The sequence below is a fragment of the Anser anser genome (assembly GCF_964211835.1).
Source record: "Anser anser genome assembly, chromosome: Z".
In the NCBI taxonomy this organism is placed as follows: Eukaryota; Metazoa; Chordata; class Aves; order Anseriformes; family Anatidae; genus Anser; species Anser anser.
This window is the reverse complement of record NC_139723.1, coordinates 16,810,631-16,822,746: the sequence shown is the minus strand read 5'-3', so window position 1 is coordinate 16,822,746 and position 12,116 is coordinate 16,810,631. Positions and strand designations below refer to the sequence as shown.

The following is a 12,116-nucleotide window of genomic DNA, read 5'->3' as shown; positions in this document are numbered from 1 at the left end:
CATGAATGCCTCATGCAATTCTAGCTTTCTGCAAGCTCATTGAGGACCGAGTAGTGCAGGAGAAAAGGCAGCACTGGGACAACTGTTTACCTTGGAAAAGGTATGCCTGGGGAGGGATATGACATGTGGCCTTTGACATATGGTAGGATGATGGGATGGAGAGTTCAGATAGGGAGTGATTGTTCCTCTGTTTATCACTGCCCAGGAACTACAGTATACAGATAAACAGTGGAACTCATTGACACAGGATGTTGAGGATGTGGTTCAAGAAAAGCCATTAGATGAATCTGCAGGCGGAAAATCCATTAGGGCTGGCTAAACAGACAGATAAGCCTTTGGCTCAAAAAATCCCTAAGGCACAGATGCCCAGAGCTGACTCAAAGGCAGAGAAAAGATTGTTGGTATGGATATCAGTTAAGCTGGAGAAATAGGCTGGTTTGGAAAGCAGCAGCAGTAGAGAGAAAGAGAGGAAGCCTGTAGGGTGGAGTTTGGCTGGAGCGCGGAGTTTGTGCTCAGGGTGCTCCTCAGCTGGGAGGGCTGGAGAAAGGTGGTGCAGGAGGACAGAGCTGGAAAATGGTCAGAACTGGTACCAGAGGAGATGTGCAAAGAGGTGGGCACAGGCAGGAGTGAAGCATGTAGGAAAAAAACTGCTATATGGGAAGAGAGGTTGGTCTTCACTGCTGATAGATGGGAGGTGTGGAGAGGGGACTGGTCACAGAGGAGAGCAGTGGCTGGGTGGTGATGCTGAAGGAAGTGGTCAGAGGTGGAGTTACACCCAAAAACAATGTCAAAGAGAGCATTACTTGGAGGAGAGGAGGTCAAGAAAACAGTCACATCTGAAGATGGGCACGGCTGAAGGGCAAACAGAGAGGCGTGTGGAAAAGCGTGCAGTGACTGAGGTCACCTAGGTCATCTCTGTGTTAGCTACAGCCAAGTCTACAGTGCAAGAGAAGTAGACCTGTGGCATGAAACAGGTGGCTCCAGGACCTTATAACCATAGGCACTTTAAAAGTTTTAGTTTGACCTTGTTTGTCCCATTAGCAGATGGAGTTGTGATCCTGGAACACCCTTAGTTTCATCCAGAGTGCATATTGTCTGCATGCTGCAAGACTGCTTTGCAATGAAAGCTGGAGTGTGGTAAATGGCAGTGATGAGAAGATTTGCTTCAAAAGTGTGCTCCCAGTCTGAACCGAACACTACTCCTGCACCTGCTCTGATGGATTAGGCTCAGAGTAATGCCACTGTTTTCCCAGGCACTGTGCATTTGCCAAGCCCAGTGGGCGAGTGAATGGGCACAGCATCTCATTTCTCTGGCAGGGAAAACATAGGTAGCCCTCATACTTAGCCAGCATAAATCAAAGCTGGAGTAAGAACTGAAAAGAGCTAAAATGAACTGGCTACCTCTGCTCCTGATGGTGAATTGATTTTCAGACTTGAGATGTGGCAGAAGAGAGTCTTTGCATCTGTTACACCCGCCTTTGCCACGCACTCTTGCTGGCTTGTCATGTCTCAGATAAATGGGACCTACTGTTAGAGAGCTCAAAAGCGAGTTGGGAATTTTCCAGAGAACAGAGAGATGTCAGTTTTGATTTAATCAGACAGTCAAAGAGAAAAGCCTCAACTGAATTTTATACATTTTATAGATATAAAAAATATCTATTTTATTTTATATATAATGTTATATAATATATATATATAAATATAATATATATATAAATATAATACATATTATATATGTGTGTGTATATATATGTATTATATATAATACTTTGATTTAATCAGACAACAAAGAGAAAAGCCTCAACTGGAATAATAAATCAATTCCACAAGTACTGTGTATGTGTGGGAGAGCTCCCCCCACTTCTTTTTTCTTTGGCACCCTGAATGTTTTTCTATGCAGATGATGCTGGTAAGGAAGGGGGAAGAACTCTGCACCTCTGGGCTTCAGAGAAGACCTCTGATGCTGCTGGCTGCCTTTCAAAGAACAAGATCCTGTTGTCATCATTCCCAGAGGGGCAGGGAAAGTTTCCCTTTGCTGCTGGCTTATGACTTGGAAATCCATGGCAGGTTCTTCTCTATTCTACTAGGTACCTGTATTTGTTGCTGCCAAACTGATTTACCAATAGTAGAATAGAGTAGTATACAACTCCTGGAAGAGTTACAGAGCCAAACTGTTCTTGGCAGTGGCCGTGTAACAAGAAAAAAAGGATGCTGGCTGCAGCTGGAGGGAAGTAGGTCAGACACTCGAGAAAGCTTCTTTCTCAGGACAGTGGTGCAGCCTTGGGATCAGGCAGGTGGGACCCTTCCTCCTTGGAAGGTTTCACATCTGCCCCAATTTAGGGCTGTGGACAGGTTTGCTGTGAAGCTGGATTGGAGACTCCCAGAGGGCAGGCCCTGTAGGCTGTCCCCTTGCATCTCCGCTTGTGCTTTCCTCATGTGCCAGGCTGCAAGACCTCTCCTGAGCCCTCCTGCCTTCAAGTAAGGGCTGCATTTTCAGACATTCATCTGAAGTGTGTAGCCTACAAGCCCCCCTAGAACTCAGGAGAAACATCTGCACTTGCATTTCCACCGCCTCACCATCCCACTGGCCACTTCATGCTTCCTCATGCATTCAGGCCCTAGTGGCACCCACGGCTCTTTGGCTAGGCAGAAAAGATTTGGGAAGGTCTCTAACCTCTGGGACTCCTTTAGGCACTAACTAAGTGCCTAACTAACTGGGATTCCCTAAAGGTGGCCAAATCCCCCAAACCAGTGATAGCTTTGCTGCAGGGAAAGCCTTCTCTACTTGAGCAGGCATGCCTGAAAGAACCCATGTGCCACACGGTGTCTGCAAGCGTGCTTAGACCTCACGATAAAGAGCAGTGGGACCAGAGATCCCTACCTTCTCAATGTGGCAGGCTCCTGAGACCCGGCTGTGGCTTTTCAACAGGGAACTGAGCTGTGGCTCCTGAAGCTCAGAGGCCGTCCTGGCCTTGGACGGCAGGAAGCTTCTTCCTGTGAAACAGAAGAGCGAGAGCACAGTGTTTGGGTTTCAGGAGAAACTGCTGAGCTTGCAGAAGGTCAGATGATGAGGTTTTTCAAGGCTGCCTTTCTGCCAAGAAATGTGGCAACGTCTCTTAAAGTTCATGCGTTTCATCACTTCCTCTTTATGCTGAGTTTTTTGGTGGGGGTGAGGGGGCTTGGAGTTTTTATTGCTCTTTGAAACGGGATTGTTGTATTTGCTTTTCTTTCATAACAGAACAGGTTCTTGCCAGGGTAGAAAAGCTCTGTGAGGTGGAATTTGCCCTCTCATTGAATTCAGCAGCACATTAGTACTCACAAGGAAGTTGATAAGCAATAATATTTTCTTTGCTGCCCAGGTAACCAGCAAAGTGAAAGAGGGTATTGTCTCTGGAGAATGCAGGCAAGTTGGCTTTATCTTTCTCTTGGAGTACACAGGCTATCTTGGTAGGCTGGAGCTGAACCGGGAGAAGGAGGGGCTCCCTCTCCCAAGAGGCTGGGCTGGCCCCCTCCTCTGCCTCACTCAGATCGCCTCCTGCCCTTCCTGGGAGCTCCGATAAGCGCAATGAAAATGAGCTGAGTTTCAGGGTCACTTTGGTTCTTAAGGAACGTGTTCACTGGTGCCATTTGTCTCCTCAGCGCCACATCTTTCTTTTCTGTCGGAGCTTTCAGGGTAGGGGCACCACGTGCAGCAAACATGGGACATCTGGTGAAGAGGGAGGTCGATCTGACAGAAAATGGGCTCGTCCTCACAGTCCCCTCTGGGATGCACAAGCTGGCTTTGCATCAACGGAGCAAAAGTGTCCTCTTGCTCTTTGCAGGGTGGGCCCTTCTCTTCAGCGTGATTTCTGACTGACATTGGCTTAAAAATATTCATGAAACAACTTCTCCTGTGGCCCAGGGGAATTCATGTGCAGCCAGGCAGTATTTCAGTCCCCGTGCCTGAGGGAGAGGAGTCATCTGCTAGGACGTGGAGCTCCAGGCACCGTTGGCAGCAGAGTGGCAGCGATGGTGCCACTGGGTGAATCATATCATTGCTCGGGCTAGAAGTGATGCTTGTCTATAGTTATTTCTGGGAAGTCCAGGATCTGTCAACAGACCCTGTGTGGGCAATTCCCAGCCCCGTGGCCTCCTATGCAACCTGCGGGCCGCATGGCCTGCTCGATGCCTCTCCATGGCCTTGAGGTAAACACAGCCCTTCATGGACCTGAGTGAAGATAAATGTCGACTTCAGCACCTGGTTTGCAGCAGCTCCCTGAAGCAGTGAAGGCTGTTCTTCATGACACGGCTTCTCTTTACAATGTGCTGGGGGATCCTACCCAAAACAGTCTGAGCTTTCTTGTGGCAGCCTCTTGGTGGCTGCCTGAGGCTGTGGTCCCTGACAGTTTTTCTTTTTGATTTCCTTCCTGCTTCTGGCCTCTGCTGCTAGCTGTGCTGGGATAACCCAGTCAAAAATAACCTGGCTGAGCTATTTCTGTGAGGCACACATGCTCCCTTGCCCATCTCCCTGCTCTACCAGCCTGACAGACGAGCACAACCATGGAGTAATACCAGGTGGTGGGGATGTGGAAATGCTGTGCCACCTTCAGGGAGCTTTTATCCTTGACCTTGCTGCGCATTTCTGCCTGCCTTGGGAGTCCATTGGGGTTTCCACTGTGACTGAAGACAAATGCAGCTGAAAGCTCATCCAGGAAGGCTGTGCTCGGGATTTTGCTGTCTCTACAGTGCATTATAGAGAATGGTTTTATTTCACTCTTGGCAGCCCTAGCCCATCCCTGGCCATATGTGCTTAAAATTATTTTGAAGTCTGCAGTACTTGGTGTACCTCCTACCGTGAATAAAATTTGCTCAGTGTGTATTTTGCTAAGTCTGAGGCTTTGGTTATGTTCCTGGCCCTTGGCAGGCTGCCTGGGACCCCTCGCTGGAAAGATGCTCTGAGGTGAGGTGGCACCAGCCGTGACTGTGTGTGCAGCGCTGCAGTGTGCTGCTGGTCTCCTCCTGTTCAGCATGGGCCAAGCCTCTGCAAAATGTTTTTCTTCCCTGGCTCAGTTTTATTTTAGGGGGGAAGGAGGGCAGGCAAAAGTGTTGGAACCACCTTCTGCTTGTGGTCCAAGCAGATGATGCCTCCTCCCAGGGACATGCGTGAGAGCTGGTGTCCTACCCTGGCCAGTGTGCACCAGAAGCTTGGGGCAGGAGGGCCTTCTCCTGGGGCAGCTCTGCTCAGCAGGGCCGTGCTCAGCTGGTGGAGGGCTCAGGCCTTTCTGTTTTGTGAATGAGGAAACAGCTCACTTCCTTCTTGAGTAACTTCTTCACCCTCCACTTCACATACTCGATGTTTGTGCAATGTTTATACTACAGGCAGAAGTGTTTCTTCACAGCCAGGTTTCCAGGGCACTATAGTTAAGTACGTTTTGCCACACAGCATAGCTGCTAATATTTTTGCAGGGTTATTTGGAGCTGGATTTTCTGATTAAAGATGCACATCTCTGGAACATGGTCTCCTCTGGGATTTTGCTACTTGTTGTCCCTTTGTCCTACCACCACCTTTACAGACCCTAACCCACCCACACCAGCATTAAGTCCTCCCTTTAGCCTGCAGGCTGGAGATGACAGAAGCAGGTCCCATGGCTCCCGGTGTGCTCCTGGGTCCCGCAGAGGACCGATGTTCAAGCTGGCACTAGTGATGGACACATACAAAGCACTGCTTTCTGTCACCTGCTTTCCCTCTGACAATCCAGGGGTTTGCACAGGTGGCCGAGGGATGCTTTGGAGGTTTTTTGCCCGTGCCTGCAGTGTCAGGGAAGGGTATTTTGATCATGGGGCTGCTTTACAGCATCAGGAGAGGCATGCTGTGTATGCACTGTGTGGCTGGCAGGGATGGAGAGGGAACTCGGGCAGGCTGCAGCTGGTGAGCTGCTGCATTTTGAGGCAGCAGGGAGCACGTGTGGTTCTCCAAAAGTGCACCAAACCCTTAATCTAAGCCCTCTAACAGTGGGTGCGGATCTTGTAGGAACAAAAGGCAAAGAAGGGCAAGGCAATTGATAAAATCAGGGCCCCTCAGGATGGTTGATTTAACGGCTGGTTCCCAGCTGGCTGGTTTAAAAGGCTTCCAGCTAGTGTGGCAGATAGGGTTGTTTTTCCTAGAATATGCCTCTGAGCAGCTGTAAAAGGGTCCTGCTGCCTGACAGAAAGGCGTGCTGAAAGGTTTTTATTTGCTACTGTGGATGGAGTGGAGTACAGATGCTCTGGAGGATGTTCTGCATTATTCATGTGGTAGATACCTTTGCTAAAAGCTAATGCACAGCCCGGAGGCTGTGGGAAGTGGTACAGTCCTTTGTGTGGTTTTGTTGATTCACTGGAGAGTCTGGACTACTCTTGAGCCTTTTTTTTTTTCCTGAATACTGAGATTGATAAAGCAAATCGAGGAATGTGAGATCACTTAGCTAATGGCTCTCCTCCTCCTTTCTTGTATACAAACATTTACCGTCCAATATAGTTTTTCTTTTTTGAATGCATTATTCATACAAAACTGCTTGCCAGACTGGTCCTGTTTGTGAGACTTCACCCGTAACTTGGTTTTCTTGTGGCACAGAGCGTAAACTGCTTCCCTGAAGGGGCTCAAGTGTCTGAGGTGAGGTTTGCATGCCAGGACAGGCTTTGGAAACCGAGCAGTGCAGTGACGGAGCCCCACGCGGAGCTCTCTGCCAATGCAGATGCATTAGTTTTATCTGTGAAGATTCCTGCTGGTGGACCTGGATGCTGGGACACCCACCTCCAGCCACGGGACACAGCGTCTGCATTTCTGTGCTGGGGCGGAGGGACCTCAGGGAGGGTACAGGGTGCCATGCTCCCAGATATGGGTCCCCCTTGTTATAGGAAAAGGCACAACTGTGGCATGTGTGCTTGTGCCTGGAGCAGCCAAGCCCCTTCTGAGCTGCTGGCAGTGTGCTGGCATCTTTCAGAAACAGCTCTGAGTTGTACTGCACACCCGGGAGTCAAAGATGAGAAGTGCTTTTGCTGCTTGTACCACATCTGGTGTGGAGGAGACCCTGAGGGAGTCAGCAAGGTGGATTGGGTTCCCAGGTGAACCTCCAGGGAAACATCCATGCAGGCAGGCATTTGCTTTTCCGTCTAGAGCTGTGGAAGAGGAAGCTGCCCCGGTTTGCCCCCTGTTAGGTGGAAACAGGCTGTGAACCAGGAGGTGAGGACCATTCTGTCTGTGCTGCGTACTGCTCTCATAGCAATAAATCCGCAGCCCCTCAGCTTGCAGTAGTGTCCGAAATGACACACACAGCTGGTATTTAAAGCTTTGGGTTGCTGCGTAATCATGTTGTCTGATCGACTTTGGAATCAAAGTCGTTTCTTCCTGATACTTTCTCCGTGATAGCGCTCTTACTCAGCGGAGGTGGAATTTGGACGGCGAGGTGCGCCGGGGTGTGTGACCTGCCTGCCCGTGGGTGGGAGCTCACCTGGGAGGGGAGCCCAGTGTCAGCTCCATGGCTCACAGACCTTCTCGTGTAGCAGGGCTGAGATATGCTGGGCCAGGAACAGGAGGGCCTGTGCTTACCGAGCACCCGATTCAGGAGATGTGGGCAGCACGAGCTCTGGTTTTGTCTCGGAGCAGTGGTTTGACACGAACCGTGATAAAACATCTGTAAAGGCAGGAGGCTGTTTCATGTGTGCGTCTCTTACCAATTGTAGATAGCGCTGACATTTTCCATTTGCCTGCAGGGTTGCCTTTCTGAGGATGTACTCATCTTACCTTTTAAAACTTGGAGGCTGGAAGCCTGTGGGCGGGCTTTAAAAAAAAAAAAAAGAAAAAAAAAGCAAGCTTAGAAATGTAAACCTGAGCGCCTTGAATCAGTCAGGTTAGAAAAAACATTGCTTGGATGAGGGTGGGGGACTGGAAGCCAGCCTGTAACGAGCCTGCAGCAAGTCCACGTACAGGGGCAAGTGAGCTGCCTAGCACAGACCAGCAGGACCATATGGCTTAGCTGCTGTGTGCATATGGCTGGGCACCGACCGTGCGGCTGGCTGCAGGGAAATAACCAACAGACATGCTGGACCTAAGCAGTGGATGATAGATTACTTTCTAAAGCAATCATATTGGCAGGAATGCTGAAGTTTTCCGTGTTTGAACGGAGTCCCCTCTAGTAGCTATTCCCACCCTTCCATTCCTGTGCAGGAAGAGAAAATTTATATTGTGAAATTAAAGGGGGGAAAAACAATTTGATTGATGTTGACTAGTGTTATCTGCTGAGATGCAAACTGTGATCTGTGATAGCTCTCTGGGTTTCCAGAGCTTTCCATGTACTGCAAGGCACTATTACTTGTCCTATTATTACCACTGGGCTTTCCAGGTCTGTTCATGTGGGAATACTGTTTCAGCAGAAGCTAAAGCATGTCCTTAAACTAATATAACCACACCGGTGTTGGTGGTCCGGTTAGGCTCCATCTTGGCATGCAGAAAGTAATCCAGAAGGGGTCCTCCTCACCCCTGAAGTGTGGTGTCTTGGGTGAAAGTGCTCTTCAACCCCTGGTTGCCTGTGGATGCATATGTACGACTGCACAGGGGCATTTGTCGTTGTGCTGAGCAAAACCCAGTGCAGACAGCGGTGTAATGCAGCCTGTCCTGTGCTTCACTGCAGTCTTGACTTTCCACAGGAGGAGCAGCACAATTCTGTGTAGCCTGAGAGGATGTGTTATGACAGGAGGCGTCCTGGCTCGCTGATTTGTAATCAGGACTCCTGGGTGTTGCTCCAGATCCCCAAGTCACAGACAAGACAGGAGCTCTCCTCCTACTGCAGATAAGGTTTTCTGTGAACGATCTGCTGATGACACAGATGTGTGGTGTGCTCAGTCTTGAGTATTGGAAAAAATCTGTTTCCAAGCCCTGTGAGAACAAAGGCATGGAGATCACGGAGAGCTTCTGCTCCTGTCATGAAGAGCTGAATTGTCCTGTAAGCATGGAGCCATCAACAGGTTGTCTCTGAGGGCACTGCAGTGGGTGGAGGAGAGCCCGGAGTTTGAGGCAAAGGGAATTGTAGGCCTGTCTGTAAAGAGATTATCAGAACAACATGAAAAAGTGGAACACCTGTGAGAGATGGTGAATGGAAGAAGCAGAGTGATCATGGCAATACAATCGTGTTAACACACTCTCGTGAAGGGTGGTGATCCTGGAGGACAGCGAATAGCAGGATGTGGCATTTATCTTGACTTCAGCCAAATGTTCAGTACTGTCCCAGTTAATCATCTTGAGGGAACATGCACTAGATGCACCTGTCTGCAGTAAGGTACAGGTACATCTGGCGAGGGAACCATACAGGAAAGTTTATGTGACCACACAAATAACAGCTGATTATCAAAATGTGAGAATTTATTGAATTTATTGATTCAGTTTTGCAGGAATCTCTCTGACATCCGAGGCTGTTTGGTATTTTAGTTAGCAATTAGGACAAATGAAAAAATAACAAACAGGAACCAGGAGGAGCAGGAAGCTTGCAGAAGGCAGGGCTCTGTCTTGAAATTGCCTTGATGAGCTGCAGGCATGGCATAGGAAAAACAGGATGCAGTCCAGCAGTGACAGGTTCTGGTCTTCGGATGACACAGCACAGGCAGACCTGGCGCAGTTCTGCAGAAAAGCATCCAGGGGCTGCAGTTCGTCCCAGGATGAGCACAACCCAGCGACACGCTGCAGCAAGAAACTGATAAACAAGAACAGGAAAGTATCTGATAAATTATAAAGGAAGCGTCTGTTCATCCATGTTGGTGAAGCAGAAATATGCCAGTTCTAGGTGCAACTGCTCTGGAAAAATGCAGATCAGCTGGGAGAGAGTGGAAGCGAGGAGGACAAATCCATCAGCTGTTGGGAAAACGTGGCTGATGGAGAGAGAACGAGGTGTAGCTGAAGAAGACTGAAAAGCTGCGCATCAGCTGTGTAGGAAAGCTTGCTGAATGAAGAAGGGAACAGTCTTTTTCCTGTGATCTGTCTGAATAGGATAAGAATTAAGGGACATGGTTGCATGAAAGGAGATTCAGTTTTGAAAGCAGGGAAAAGCTCTGTAATAGTAAAGGCAATTGAGAACTGGGTGAGATTCATAGGAAGCTGGTGCTCTGTCTGTCACTGGAGGATTTTAGACAAAGATCTTTAGGTAAGTATGTAAAGAAATGAATGAGAAGAACAGGGAAAAGATGAACTCCCAAGACCTGTGAAGATCTGCCTCTCTTCCACAAATTTATCCTTCCTGGGAGACATGTAGGCGTATGAAGAGGGTGCTGAGAGTCTATTTAGATCTCAAGCCTTCAGCACTCCAGAAGTAGAAATTTCCCACTTTTCTCAAATCACATCCGTTTAAGGACCTTCTTGCTAACCTCATGCTGCATAACCGCTTTTGTGAGGAGCTGTGCTGAGTGCTGGAAAACCAAGCACACCGTATCATGGGGATTCTGGTGTGTGAGACCTGGCTAGGACCTACAAAACTTGTGCTGACTCTCCCTCTATCTGACTTCTTTCTGTGTGTCTGCCAGCTTTGTTCCATTTTTTATTTATTTGATCTCATTTTCCTTCTCCCAGCCTTCCCTGAGAACCTTCTAACATTGCTTTCCTGCTCGCCTCATAAAGTTGGATTTAAAGGAGAGGGAGCACACTGCAGTTCGGCTATTTTTGTTGCTTGCAGTCAGCTGGGTGAATTGTTGCCACTCATTTTCCTTCCCCCTGAGCATGGCCTGTCTGATGAGTCCCTTTTGGGCAGTGTTCTGTAATGGGAACTTCTCCCATCTTCACGGTGAGCACACAGAGAAAATTCTGGTCTGTTTTCACTGTACTTCCTTAGGATGCCCTCCCTAGAGATCCCCGTGCAGGTTTCAAAGCGTCACAGTACGGCTGAGGGTGGAGGCACCTCTGGAGACCACCTGGTCCAGTTGCCATTCAAACCAGGATCACCTACAGCAGGTTGCTCAGGACATGGTCTGAGTTTTGAGGCTGGGATGCAGACTTCATGGTCTGTCCTGGCAACGTGTTCGACTGCTTGACAACCCTCGCAGTAAAAAACTTTCTCCTGATGTCTAAGTGCCTGAAGTCAGGCTGAAGGGCCTGTGGCCCCCTGGATCCTTTTTGCCTTTTCTGAAGACGAGTGACATTTGCTCTCTTGCAGCCCTCTGGGACATCCCCTGATAGCCGCGACCTTTCGAGAAAACCAGTGTTGGTCTTGATCAACATGGGCCAGTTCCCTCAGTTCCTGCGGGTGCGTCCCTTCAGGCCCCTGTGCATGTCCAGTCTGTTTAATTGTTCCTTAACCTGATCCTCCTCCATCAAGGATAAGTCTTCCTTGCTCCTGACATACTCCTCAGTCCCAGGGGACTTGGGCTTGCTGGGCTTTTGCTGATGACATACCTGTAGACATTTTCCTCGTTGCCCTCCAATTCCTCACCAAATTCAGCTCCAGGTGGGCTTTTGGCTTTTGTAAGCCCAGCCCTGCATGTTTGGACATTGTCTCTCTGTTCCTCTCAGGTTGCTTGTTCCTGCTTCCGCTTTCTGTGTGTATCCTTTTTGTGGCTGATCTTTTTTTTGAGGATTTTCTTGTTCGTGAATGCAGGTCTTTGCTTCTTCTCCTGCATTTTGCTTCATTTGGGGACAGACTATTCTTGAACTTGCAGAAGGTGATCCATGAAAGTCCTGCTTTAGTTGTGCTTGAGAAAGAATTCAGTAGTTTTTGGGCCATTTAGAAATTATTCCTTATATATTGAAATATATTTTTATATTATCCTTTATATTTTCTTGATTTGACTACAAACTCCCTTGTTTCCAGTACAATGCTTTTGAATATTTCCACACAACCTGCAAGGACTTTACTGTTTTATCTGCCTTGTTTACCACTCCTTTGCAAAAACTCATCATTTGTACTTGGATTTACTTTCTGAGCGAAAACAGAGTTGCAGTGAATGGTTGGGTTTTCTGTCTTTCCCTGGGCAAAATAAAAGGTTTACATTTCCTCTAAGAGGGGAGCTGAAGTGCTGGAGATCTGCCATGGCACCTGCATCCCTCTGGTGCACCAGCGAGCAGCCTGCTCTGGTCCAGAGGATGGGAAGATGGCTCGTGCAGTACCTCCAGGTGCTTT

General features: G+C 48.6%; 1 protein-coding gene across 4 annotated transcripts in view; it reads left to right on the top strand.

Moving 5' to 3' along the window:
- The window catches only part of CORO2A (coronin 2A), a 51,702-nt gene that overhangs the window by 6,660 nt on the left and 32,926 nt on the right, over window positions 1-12,116 (top strand). Inside the window, exon 1 of one of the 4 annotated variants that reach the window (XM_083816492.1) lies at window positions 10,028-10,151. The exons of the other annotated variants lie outside the window; for them this stretch is intronic. The gene's annotated coding sequence lies outside the window, so the exon portion shown is untranslated. Of the gene's footprint in view, window positions 1-10,027; window positions 10,152-12,116 lie in introns of those variants that run through there. 4 annotated transcript variants of the gene reach the window in all.